Here is a 12,783-nt window from a genome sequence, read left to right as displayed (position 1 = left end):
CCCAGAGGACATCACGCTGAGAGAAATAAGCCAGTCACAAAAAAGACAACTACTGCATGAGCCCACTTTTAGGAGGTACCTGGAGGACTCACATTCATAGAGACAGAAAGTAGGAAGGCAGGCACCAGGGGCTGGGGCAGGGGGAAACGGGGAGTTGGTTTTTAATGGGGCCACAGTTTCAGTTTCGCAGGATGAAGAGTTTGGGCATGGGTAGTGGGGACAGCTACCCAACAATGTGGAAGTACTTAACGCTATTGAACTGTACACTTAAGAATTATTAAGACAGTAAAATTTTACACCACGTGCATTTCACCACAATTACAAAAAAAAAAAAAAAAAAAAAGAAGGCAGACCGGGTTTCCACTCCCCACGTTTGTCACACTGCCCTTCTTGGAGGCCACTCTTGAGGGCCAGACTGGGAGCTATGGAGCTCTTAGCCTGAAACCCCTTGCTTCCCATTGCCTGTCCTTCCCAGTTCTGTCTCCACTTTTCAGGACCCTTCTTCTGGGAGACTTTCCCTGATCCCGCCCAGAATAAGAGAAGTCCCAGTGGCAGGCTGGTGCTGGCCTGCACGGGCTCAGAAGAGCTCCTGGAGCTCGTCTCTTTCCAGCCGCATCTTCAGTGACGCGACCTTGTTAGCTTGAAATCAGCCACAGTGGGAGGATTTACACGGTGGGCATTGGCGAGTGCTGCAAGCCATGCTTTTGTTCCCCTGAGGAGCCTGCTTCGCCTGCCCTGCTCCATGCAAGGGGACATTGTCTGGTTAAAGGATTTATCCTGGCAATGCGCACCATAGCTACAGTCTCTGGGAACTGACAACACAGTTAAGAACAATGGAAGTGGGGCGCCTGGGTGGCGCAGTCGGTTAAGCGTCCGACTTCAGCCAGGTCACGATCTTGCGGTCCGTGAGTTCGAGCCCCGCGTCAGGCTCTGGGCTGATGGCTCGGAGCCTGGAGCCTCTTTCCGATTCTGTGTCTCCCTCTCTCTCTGCCCCTCCCCCATTCATGCTCTGTCTCTCTCTGTCCCAAAAATAAATTAAAAACGTTGAAAAAAAAAATTAAAAAAAAAAAAAAAAAAAGAACAATGGAAGTGATGGTTGTAGCCGTTGCTACAGATTGCAATGTCCCTATGGCCTCTCGCCCTTATAAGACCCTTACGCCAGCCCGGAGGCTTTGGCTTAAGTGTTGTCTCTTCAGAGGGGTCTTTTCCCAAAAACTCCAGCTGGAATAATAGTCCCTTATGCCCTCCAAAAATGGGTGTCACCTCCTATGTGGCCCCAGCCCCACAATTAATACCCATTCTTGGATGTGGATAACTGAGGTCTTCTCCAGGTTATTTATAGAGTGATACACAGACCAGCTACAAGATCCCTCCTCACCCTTCTGAAGCCTCTCCTATGTAGAAATTCCCAAGGAACCAGCAGGTTACCCTGTTTTATTATCTCCATTTTTAAAATCGGGGTAAAACACACAGAACATAAAGTTTACCATCTTAAACATTTTTCAGTGTACAACCCAGTGGTGTATTCAACACTGTTGTGAGACACAAGTCTCCGGAACTTTTTTATCGTGCAAATCTGAAATTCTGTACCAATGAAACAACAACTCCGCATTGCCCCCTTCCCTCAGCTCCTGGTAAAGTGTTCTTCTCTTAGTTCTATTAATGTGAATGCCCTAAGAACCTCACAGAAGTGGAATCATACAATATTTGTCTTTTTGTGACAGGGTCTTTTTCAGTTAACATCATATCCTGGAGGTTCGTTTATGTTATAGCAGGTGGCAGGATTTCCTTCTCTTTGAAGGGTGCATGATACTCCATTGTATGGATGGACCACATTTTGCTTCTTCACATCCGTGTGGCTTCAGCCTCTTGGCCCCTGTGAAAAACGTTGCTGAGAACATGGGTGTGCAAATACCTCTTTGAGACCCAGCTGTCAATTTTTTTGGGTGTATGCCCAGAAATGGGATTGCTGGATCATAGGGTCCTTCTCTTTTCTTTTTCGGAGGGACCTCCCTACTGGTTTCCATTGCAGTCCCACCATTTTGGAATGCCACCAACAGTGTACACGTGTTCCATTTCCTCCACATCGTTGATGACACTGGTTTCTTTTTTTTTTTTTTTTCTGTTGTGTTCTTTTTCCTTTTTTTTTTTTTTTTTTTTGTAATCACCATCCTAATGGGTGTGAGAGGACATCTCATTGTGGGTTTAGTTTGCATTCTCTGATGATCAGTCCTGTTGAGCACCTATTTAAGTACTTGTTGGCCATTCGTATCATCATCCTCAGAGAAGCATCTGAAGTCTTTTGCTCCTTTATTGTTGAATTTAGAAGCTCTTTGCATATGCTTTGAATATTAACCCCTCGTTGGCTCTACCATTTGCAAACATTGCCTCCCATTCCATATGCCCTTTCATGTTGTTGATGGTTTCCTTTGCTGCGCGCAAGTTTTCAAGTTTGTTGCCTGCTTTTGCCTTCGTCGCCTGTGTTTTTGGTGTCACATCCAAGAAACCATTGCCCGTTGCCATTAATTTTAAAAGTTGTCTTGACCTTGTCAGAGCCCCCATTCCCTGGTCCGCCCCCCCCCCCCCAGGAGAAAAGGAACAAATCTTCATGAGCTCCGGTGACTCCCCAGAACTTAGCACAGTGCCTGGGACGTGGGTATGTAAGATACTTGTTGCATGAGCCCCATTGTTGGGTGTCTGATAGAATTGTATTTATAGTTTACACCAGACTGTCCCAGGCAGAGTCTCTGAATTCCTGTAGTCGGCACTAGGGAGGGAGAACAGGGGCTTCCAGAGGGGAACCACCTGTCACTGACCTGTACTATGGCGTCTGAGGGATAGACTATGGCTCCTGGGGCCCCAGAGGGCTCTGTACCAGGCCTGGGAATTGGGAGCCTTCTTGCTCTTTGATTTGTAGGGTGCATGGGGTGAGACCCTTCTGCCCCTCTCTACCTGCTCCCCTCCTCTGCTCTGCAGGATTCTGGGGCCAAAAAGGGGGATATAGGAAGTTCCGGGTTTTGTCTGAATCCTTCTCACTGCTGCTAGAGACAGGCTTTACTGGGTCACCTGTCCCAAACGTGGATGAGAGCAGAGGCAGGGTCTCTGTCTACCCCATTCCTGGATATGAAAACATTTACAAGTGGGTCTGTGCTTACCTGCTTCCTGACACACATTAATAGAGTCGAGGCCTCCTCCATTCCTGGTATGAAAACAGTAACTATCTTTCCCTTTATAGGTGGATTGCATCCCTGAGATCCCGCCTGTGTACAGATCCTGTACAGGATCAGGGACAGTGTACAGGACAGGGGGCTTGCCTGAGGTTGCAAGACCAATGGATTGGGGGAACAAGCTTTCTTCCGGCCACCCCCACCCGTAGCAAGGGCCTCCAGCCCCAGCTGGGGGGATTAAGGAAAGGAGGCTCCTGGCGTCCCTCAGTCTGGTGTGGCAGCCTGGGAGTGTCCCAGGAGAGAATGAGTGGGCCAGAGGGCTGGAGGCTCCAGATCAATCCAAGACCTGAAGGTCATTAGAGCTGTGGCCTTCAAATGAAGTTACTTGTAACCCTGGAGGCACGCACGCCCCCCAAGGCAGGGAAGAAAGACAGAAGAAAGGCCGATTGTTTAAGAGAAGCAATTTCCCAGAGAGGCGCCAGTGATGAGAGGCACTCTCCAGATGAATAGCATACCTCTCCCCTGCCCCCCAGTCTCACCGAGGCCCATTGTCTTGGGCTGAGAAAACCCTTGGGACCCCAAACCCGGAGACAATTAGAAAGACTGCTTAGAGCAGGAGGGAGTAAAGGGGCCAGATCTGCTCTGACAAATCAAGGTTAAGGCATGAAGTGAAAGGAATACACTGGAAATAATGCTGTGCTTTCTGTCTTCCAGGACACTTACCCAGACTTGTAGGAGAAAGGCTTTCACTAGCTTTCACCGAAAGATGATTGTATATTGTATCTCCATCTTCAATAGTCAATAAATACCCAGTTCACTCTTAATTATTTCTCTGCCAGCATATTCCTCCCAATCCTTATTTTACTGGGTAAACTGGTGCAGGGCCCGTGTTGTGGATGCTACAATAAGTGATGGATGATCTACAACACAGTTATTATATATTATTAGTATTTATTGTTTTACACTTATATGTGAAATTGTATTCGTACGTAGTTATGTATGAGATTGCCATATATAATATTGTGATACATATTTCATTGTATGTTATAAGATTAATATAATATAATCATAATAATCTACAACAAGTGAGGGACAGGGGCGCCTGGCTGGCTCAATGGGAAGAGCATGTGCACTTGATCTCAGGGTCATAAATTTGAGCCCCACGTTGGGCATAGAGATTACTAAAAAAAATAAATACATTTTAAAAAATAAGGCAGGGGACATACTCCTTTTGTAAGCTGCCACCTTCCAGCTTACTCAACTCAAGCTTTCTTCTTGAGTTGCTTTGAATACGGTCTCATTATAAGCAATGAGTAATAGTCATCCAAGATAAGCAGGTGAGCTGAGCTGTGTTACAGTGGGTGCTCACAGTAAGCTTTTGGTTGGATACTTCCAGAGATTGGTTCTTTGGTTTTTTGTTGTTGTTGTTGTTGTTTGTGTTTCATTTTTCATGTAGGGAAACTGAATCAGGAAAGGGAGAGGTAGTTTGTCCCAGAGCTAGTACACAGCAGAGCCAGGATTTGAACCGCGTGGTTTGGGAGGAACGAGTTGCACTAGTAGAAGCCCACTGTTCAGGACGTGGCTGTTTGGTGCTGCACGTGGTGCCACAACCTTCTTCTCACGTACTGTGCGGATCACAAGGGGCCTACCATCTCCTTCCAACACTGCCTTCACGCCTGCATCTGGGCCCCGGTGTCTCCCCTCACTTGTTCCTCTGCGGGGACTGCTGCGCTCCTCCCTGAGGCCACCCTCCCCACCTTGGATCCCATTCCCCTCTCTGGTCAAGGGCATCCCTCCTCACAGGCACCCTCCCCCCACATCCACACGGCTTTCTCTCCTCACTTCCTTCCCATCAGGCCTCTGCTTCTCACCTACACTGTCCCACGGAAAGGCCACTGCACTGACAGCTCTCAGAAGTACTTGACAACTTATCCTCTCCTTAACCAAGTCAAGATGCACCACTGACCCAGCTTCACTGGACCTCCATGGCGATGCTCTCCTCCAACCTTCTTCCTACCTCCGTGACTGTTCTTTAGTGGCCCAGCCTCCACGGTAGCCCCCAGTAATCCTCACCTTCTGGTATTCATTCCCTTGTGCCCTTACTTGGGTGATATGCCCATCCCTGAACTAATCACTGAGGCCAAAAGGACCTACCGCGCTGTGGGCCAGACCTGGGTCCTTGGCCGCTCCTGGAGTCAGCAGGGTGGGGATCAGCCCCACCTGAACCATATGACAAGAGAGTAAGAGAAGAGCTAGTCTCAGAAGAGATGGAGTGAGTGCTTGGCCGGCAAAGACAGCATATGGGGTGGGATGCATAGTAGCTATGATGAGAAAAGTGAGGCGTGCATGTGTGTTCAGATAGCGAAACACACCCGCCGGCCTCATTCAGATCCGCTTTTGTGTTTTCCGTCTACACTCACACATTTCTAGTGGAGTAGCAAATATTTCTGCTTACTTCTTTCTGTGCAATGTTCAGCAAGTGGGTCTATTCATAGTTCATGCTTATTTGGGGCTGCCTAAACGCGAAACACAGTTTGTGTGCTTTGTATAGATTTTCTTACTTTATCCTCTACAATCCTGTGAGGTCATACTTTTTTTTTAATCATCACCGCTGCTTCCCACATGAAAATATGGAGGTACAGAGAGGTTAAATGACTTGTTTACAGACACATTGAAAATAATTAATGGAGTTGAGGCCGTATAGCATTCCTTAACCACCATATATTGTGTTGCATCTCTGGAATTCAATTTGTTTCTGTTTTTTTTTTTTTTTCTTCACATTTTATTTATTTATTTTGAGAGAGAGAAAGAGAGAGAACATGTGGGAGGTGCAGAGAGAGAGGGAGAGAGAGAATCCCAAGCAGGCTTTACACTGTCAGCTTGGAGCCTCACACAGGACTGGATCTCAGAAACAGCTCAAACTAGTTTAGGCAAAGGGGGAATTTCTTGGCTCCTGTAACCAAATCCCAGAGGGGGGAAGGAGTGTAGCTGTCCTCAGGGTGGTGGAATGCAGCCAGCAGCTGTCTCTTCTACCACTTGAATCTGCATGTTGGCATCAGACTGTCACGCACATCTTCCCCATGAGGTCAGAACGGTGCTATTCCTAGGTTACCCGTCTGCAAGGATGAGTCTTACTCGCCTTGTCCTTAGACGGCTCTGAACTGGCCTGAGGTGTGCCACACACTCACCCGGTGCCCAGGGCACAGAGAATAATGTTATAGTAGGTCACCTTTGGTGGGAATATGGGTAGAGGAGAAACAGTCCCCAAAATAAGGGGTAGGGTTAATATCCCCAAAGAAACAAGGAGGAACCAGATCTCATTTGTGGGGTCTCGGGATCTCCTTCCTGGAAGCAATTACCTTTGAGGCCTCAAAGCTGAGCAGGAAATGATTGAAAAGAGGAGCAGGGGAGGGTCGAGCACAGGGTTGAGTGGACATATGCAGAAGTCTGGGGATGAGAGGGTTGAGGAAACCCAGAGTGGTTTTTTGCAGCTGGTGTGTAGAGGTGGTAGTTGTTGGGGAAGGCAGGGTGTACATAGGTGCAGAGGAAAACACAGGGGGTCTTGTGGAGCTTGAACTTGATCTCAAAGGTAGTGGTACACTTTGGATGGACATAAGGTGGTGCTTATCCGATACTCACACTCTTTAACCAACAAAACCCCCTTCTCCTTTTGGATAACCCCCCTCCCACCCCCCACCCCCCCAATGTATGGGACTCCTGGGATCTGTACCTGGTTAATAGAAACCACTGTAATTTGCTCCGGGATGGACATGTGACTCCATCTGGGCCAATGAGGGGCAGCACTCAAAGCTTTGTGGGAAAAGCCTAGGGATGGAGAGGGATGGATCCCTGATCAAGATTTTTTAAGAATCCGGGTCAATTTACGCCTGAAGCCAACCACCCTTGGGCTTTTCAGTTACTCAATTCAGTACAGAACTTTTATTTCTGTTTGTTTGGTTTTGCTTTAGCAATTAGTATTTCTGTCTCTTGTCACCGAAGACACGTCACTAAGCGCGAGGGGGCGTTAGGTTGGTGTTTTGGAAGGATGTCCCTTTTGAGATTGGATGTTGGAATGGAGAGAGCCAACGTGGAGGCAAGAAAGCAGAGGAGACATAACGGTGGAGTGGACTAGAGACTTGGGACACGTGTCTGTGTGAAGGGTGGTAAATGGAGACAGAAGCATGGAGGATACGAGAGGTGGAAGGCACATTTATGAGGTAGACGTCACAAGACATGGCAGGTCTTTGAATGTGGGGGACGGAGAAGGGGGGAGAGTCAGGGATGACTTTAATGTTTTCAAACTGAGTGGGGACAAGGGCTTAAGATAGGGGTTTTATCTGTCACACACATTTCCTATCTAAGTGACAGAAAAATAAACTCAAGTTGGTTTAAACAAAGTGAGTGGGAATGTCTTGTCTCCCTATCTGTAAAGTTCAGAGTGCTTCAGGTACGGCTGGATCTAGCATTTCAAGTGATGTCATTAAGATGAGATCTTCATTTCTCAGTCTCTGGGACCTGCTTTCCTCTGATCGGGCTTCATTCTGCCATAGGCTCTCCCCTCAAGATGGTGAAGATGCTACCAACAGCTCCAGGCGTGGGTGCCGCTTGCCATTGCAGCAGTGGAGACGGAGTGCCTCTCTCCCAGTAATTCTACTGAAGTTCCGGGCCCATCCGTGAGTCAGTCCCTGAGATGCTGGTTGGGTTGCACAGACCTGAGACCTGTATCCATTCCTAGATCAGAAGTGATGTCGTTCCCACTCACCGCAAAGGGCTGAGAGTAGGGGTGGCCTAGCCCCTCAAATGAAATAGGAAGCTTGATGACCAAAATAAAGGGGAGTGCTTGTCGGGCGAGCAAACCAACAGGCACCCGATTCGATGAGTACGAGATAATTCAGTGAGTAACCCAGTGTCGGGGTGGGGTGGAATTGGGGATCTACAGAATGCATGGGGGGCGGTGGGGTAGCATCTTCAGGGAGCTCAGTGAAGGTCTGGGGTTGAGCATCTGGGGTTGAGGGTCTGGGGTTGAGCGTCTGGGGTTGAGGGCAGGTTTGGAAGCTTGGATTTAGCTGCATTTGAGATGGAACAATTGGGAATGCCTCTTTGAGGAGATGGTATTTCATGTGAGCCCCTGCGGTATGGGAAGCAGCCCGCCCTGATCTGATCGGAGGGTGGCTTGGAGGCGGGAATTACCTTGGTGTGATCAAAGACCCAGATGAAGACCAACAAGGCCAGAGCCTGGGGAGCGGCGGGAGCTGGGAGGCAGAACCTCGCGGGCCTTGTAAATGCCTTCTTGAACACTCTGCTGGAAACCATAGCAAAGATGTAGACAGAATGAATAGGGTGTGGTATCACTGACCTATGAGGGTCTGCGGGAGGAGGGCAGACCATTTGTAAGGACGCTAAAAAGAAGAGGAGGAGGGAACGGAGGCAGGGCATTTCCGTGTCACCTTCCTACTCTGGTAGGATGTTCAACACAGCCCAGCCAAGACCGGTCACCCTCAGTTTACTGAGTAGAGACCTGTGCCCAGAGCTGTTAGTGGCCTGCATCCCAGAGCCACAAAGCTCTGGGGCTCAGTGAGTGTCTGAGCCAGGACGTGACTGAATAGGAAGACCCTCTTCCAGATGCTGAGTCCCGGGAGTGCCAGGTGGGTTATGGACCTCATGGGTTCTGGAAGCCTGTCTTCAACTTGGGTCTTGCTAAGTCCGTTCTGCAAAGAACAAAACCAAAGAGCCTGGAAATCTGACCACCTGGCTGAGCTGACCTGGGCCCAGAAGGCCCCTCAGCTCGAGCTCTGAAAAGAAGGGGTTAAACCTTCCGGCCCATTTGTCCTTGGAACCTCAGCTTGCATCCCACCCTGGAATTTTCCTCTGAGCTGCAAAGCCAGGCCAGCTGCCAAGCCATATATACATTGCAGGGTAGCCAGGCAACGCGGCGCTCTTTCTGGGAAGGCTCACAATGTGGTCACTGTTTTGTAGACGCCAGGTTCCAGATGGAAGAAAGACTTTAATCCCCAGCTTCAAGGCTGTTTGGCACACTTCACTCCTGAGATCCCGCGCGGGCCAGTTTTCACTCTGACTCTCCAGCGTGGCCATTTTGTCACATTCTGTTTCTGATGTTTTAGATTTTAATCCTTTGCAAGTTGGGTTTGCGTAGAGAGGGGAGATGGAGACAAGACCGGAGGGAAGTTTAGACACAGAGAGAGGCAGGACCTCCATGTCATGTTGGAGGCATGAGAGCGAAGTGGTAAATAGATGAACGGCAGAAGAAAGAGAAAAGGCCAGGAGAGTTAGCAGGAGAGCCTCAACTTCTTGATCAGTTAGGGAACACACATCAAAAAAACACAATGCCAGGCTTCCAGACAAATCCAAAAATTAAAATATCATTAAAGGCCGGGCTCTCATACACGGTGAGTGAGTGTTTTAAAGGCATGACCTCCTGAAGGGGGGTTTGGTCGGACTTACCAACATTTTGAATCTGGGGTGCCCTGCTGGCTCCATTGGAAGAGCGTGCGACGCTTGATCTCGGGGTTGAGTTCGAGCCCCATGTTGGATGTGGAGATTACTTAAAAATAAAATCTTTAAAAAAAATTTTTTTTTTGAATATGCATAACCCCTGACACAGAAAACTTCTTTCCAGTAATTAGTCCTACAGGACTCACAGGAGCGCACAAGGTAGTTGGCAACTGCTACTCTTGTGTGTCCGTCCATATAGGAACGACCGAACAAATCGTGTTACCTCCCTGCTGTGAAGTCGTGAGCGGCTGTCTGACAGTTTAATGCAGAGCTGCATGCATTTGGGCACAGAAGGTGGTCCGGGACACACGGTTGAGTCAAAAAGAGAAAAATAGGGGCACCCGGGTGGCTCAGTCAGTTGAGCATCTGACTTCGGCTCGGGTCATGATCTCACGGTTTATGAGTTGGAGCCCCACGTTGGGCTCTGTGCTGACAGCTCAGGCCTAGAGCCTGCTTCGGATTCTGTGTCTCCCTCTCTCTGTCCCTCCCCTGCTTGTGCATATTGGTAAACAATATGTATAGTCTGAATTTGATCCTGTTTTTAAAATGTGTGTATGTGTATATTTATCTGTAATTTACTCATTTTGGTACACACAAAGAAAATTTCTGAAAAGAAAAAAAATATTAGTGGTTGGCATTGTGGGATAAAAAGTTGTACGGGATAGACTGTCAGTTCAAAAAACAAGAAAAGTAAAGTGGCCGTACAATGTATAGAATATGATTTCTTTCCTGTAAAATAGAAACTACGTGTGTATGTGTACACATGTACACACACACGCATGCATATATCCTCTTTTGTACAAAAAAATTTCAAGAAGGAAAAAAGCAAGAAAATTGTGATTGGCTCTGTGGAATGCCAGGGAGGGTGTGGGGTATTTCCATAGTTTTTCTCTCCACATTTCTATGGGGTTTGATGTTTCTCAAAGATTTTGTGTTATTTTTTTAGTTTAAAAAAATCTTTAGGGGCACCTGGGTGGCTTAGTCAGCTGAATGGCCAACTCTTGATTTCAGCTCAGGTTGTGATCTCCCAGTTTGTGAATTCGAGCCCCACGTTGGGCTCTGCGCTGACAGCACGGAGCCTGCTTGGGATTCTCTCTCCCTCTCTCTCTGATTCATACTCTCTGTCTCTCGTAGCATATAAGTAAACATTTTTTTAAAGTTAAAGAAAATCTTTAAAAATACTTTTAATAAAGTATCACAATCATACCACCATAACAAGTATTTTTAAGCATTTTCTCTATGAATCTTTCTCTCACACACCTATGTCACACACAGATACATATATACATGGATGTTATATATTTATTTACATAAGACTATACATGGGTGTAACGTTTGATAGATGAGAGATGGATGGTATATATGTGGATATTATATATTTATTTCCTTAAGATATATACACAAGTGTAATGTTTGAGAGATGAATGAGTGGACAGATATGGGTGCTAATATTTTTTTTTTTTTTTTTAATTTTTTTTTTTTTCAACATTTTTTTATTTATTTTTGGGACAGAGAGAGACAGAGCATGAACGGGGGAGGGGCAGAGAGAGATGGAGACACAGAATTGGAAACAGGCTCCAGGCTCCGAGCCATCAGCTCAGAGCCCGACGCGGGGCTCGAACCCACAGACCGCGAGATCGTGACCTGGCTGAAGTCGGACGCTTAACCGACTGCGCCACCCAGGCGCCCCTGGTGCTAATATTTTTGAAGGCTCATTATGTACCAGCGCCATCTTGAATACCCAACAGGATAATGGGTTGGCAGTAACTGGAGGTTCGGGAAGGCTTTGGGGGGCTGCTGGCTTTCAGTTATGCAAAAGCCATGGGCAGGTGGAGCTCTGGCAATCAACAGGATCAGCTGGGAGCCGTGGCAATAGGAAGACATAGATGGATCTGAGAGAAATTCAGAAACTCAGTTCTGGAAAGGATGAGATGAAAAGGGGCAGGAGAGGAGGCACTTCTGACCGGAAGCAAGGGGGCTTGGCTGCTTGCTGGGTGAGGGAGGAAGGGACCAGGGATGATCCTGCGGTTGAAGGGAGGGTGATACAGGCGCTGAGGGGCAGCTCCGGGTTGGGGTGAAGGGGGGCATGGCTGCTGTTGGCTTGGAGCTTGCTGGGTGCGAGGACCACCAGGCTCAGAACTGAGAGAGACACAGTATGGCCGTTCCTCAAAAAGTCAAATGTGGAATTACCAGGTGACCCAAGTGTTTCTCTTTTGGTGTGTGTGTGTGTCCAAAGTAGCAGGAAACGAACGCAGAGAGAAGTGTGTGCACCCACGTGTGCAGCAGTGTTATTTGCAATCAGCAAAATGTGGAAGCGGCCTGAGCATCTGTGGACGGGCCAAGGATAAGCAGCGTGTGGGATGTGCGTATAGTGGACGTTATCCAGCCCTGAAAAGGTTCGGCCACGTGTTACAACGCGGATGGACCTCGCGGACGTGACACTGAGTGCGGTAGGCCAGCCACACAAGACTTAACACTGTATGTTTGCATTTATCGGAGAGGTTCAGAGTACCCAAATACGTAGAGACAGAAGGAGGGATGGCGGGCTCCAGGGCCTGGGGAGGGAAGAATGGGCTGCCATCGTTTAATGGGCACAGGGCCTCAGTTTTGTAAGACGTCCTGGAGGTAGAGGGTGTTGATGGCTGCACAACAGCATGAACGTGTTTAGTACCCCTGAGCTGTACACTTAAAAACAGTTGAGATGGTAAGTTTTGTGCTGTCTGTATTTTGCCACCGTTAAAATGAAATAAAAAAGGAGTTGAGGAAAGAGGTCTGGCCATGGGGGAGCTTTGGGGCAGCCGTGAACATTGGCATACGAGTCTTTGTATGGACACAGGTTTCCTCCCCTCTCGGGCCAATACCTGAGTTTCACTTGGGCAGAATGGCTGCCTGCTGTGGTGTGTGTATGTTTAGTCCTTCTTTCATGGCTCATGGGACCCTGGTGTCCTGGGGTGGCAATGTAGCAAATCGTTGCATAGTGTTAACGTGTCCCCAGTAGCGCGTGCGTTTCGACTGGGCGTCCCGTATTTTTGTTTGCCGAGTCTGGTGGTCCTGTCCTTCTCTTATTTCTTTGAGGTCTCTGCCTGCATGCCATCTCCCTAGA

At 48.1% G+C, this 12,783-nt stretch overlaps 1 long non-coding RNA gene across 3 annotated transcripts in view; it reads left to right on the top strand.

Moving 5' to 3' along the window:
• LOC122207652 overlaps positions 1-12,783 on the top strand; it is a 175,933-nt gene that overhangs the window by 15,818 nt on the left and 147,332 nt on the right. For 2 of the 3 annotated variants that reach the window (XR_006196950.1, XR_006196949.1), the window contains exon 2: positions 7,718-7,840. This is a non-coding gene — a long non-coding RNA (uncharacterized LOC122207652). Of the gene's footprint in view, positions 1-7,717; positions 8,047-12,783 lie in introns of those variants that run through there. The other variant, XR_006196948.1, reaches the window with a different exon arrangement.

This window comes from Panthera leo, chromosome E2 (genome assembly GCF_018350215.1).
Source record: "Panthera leo isolate Ple1 chromosome E2, P.leo_Ple1_pat1.1, whole genome shotgun sequence".
Taxonomy (NCBI): domain Eukaryota; kingdom Metazoa; phylum Chordata; class Mammalia; order Carnivora; family Felidae; genus Panthera; species Panthera leo.
This window is presented reverse-complemented; position numbering and strand designations above follow the sequence as displayed.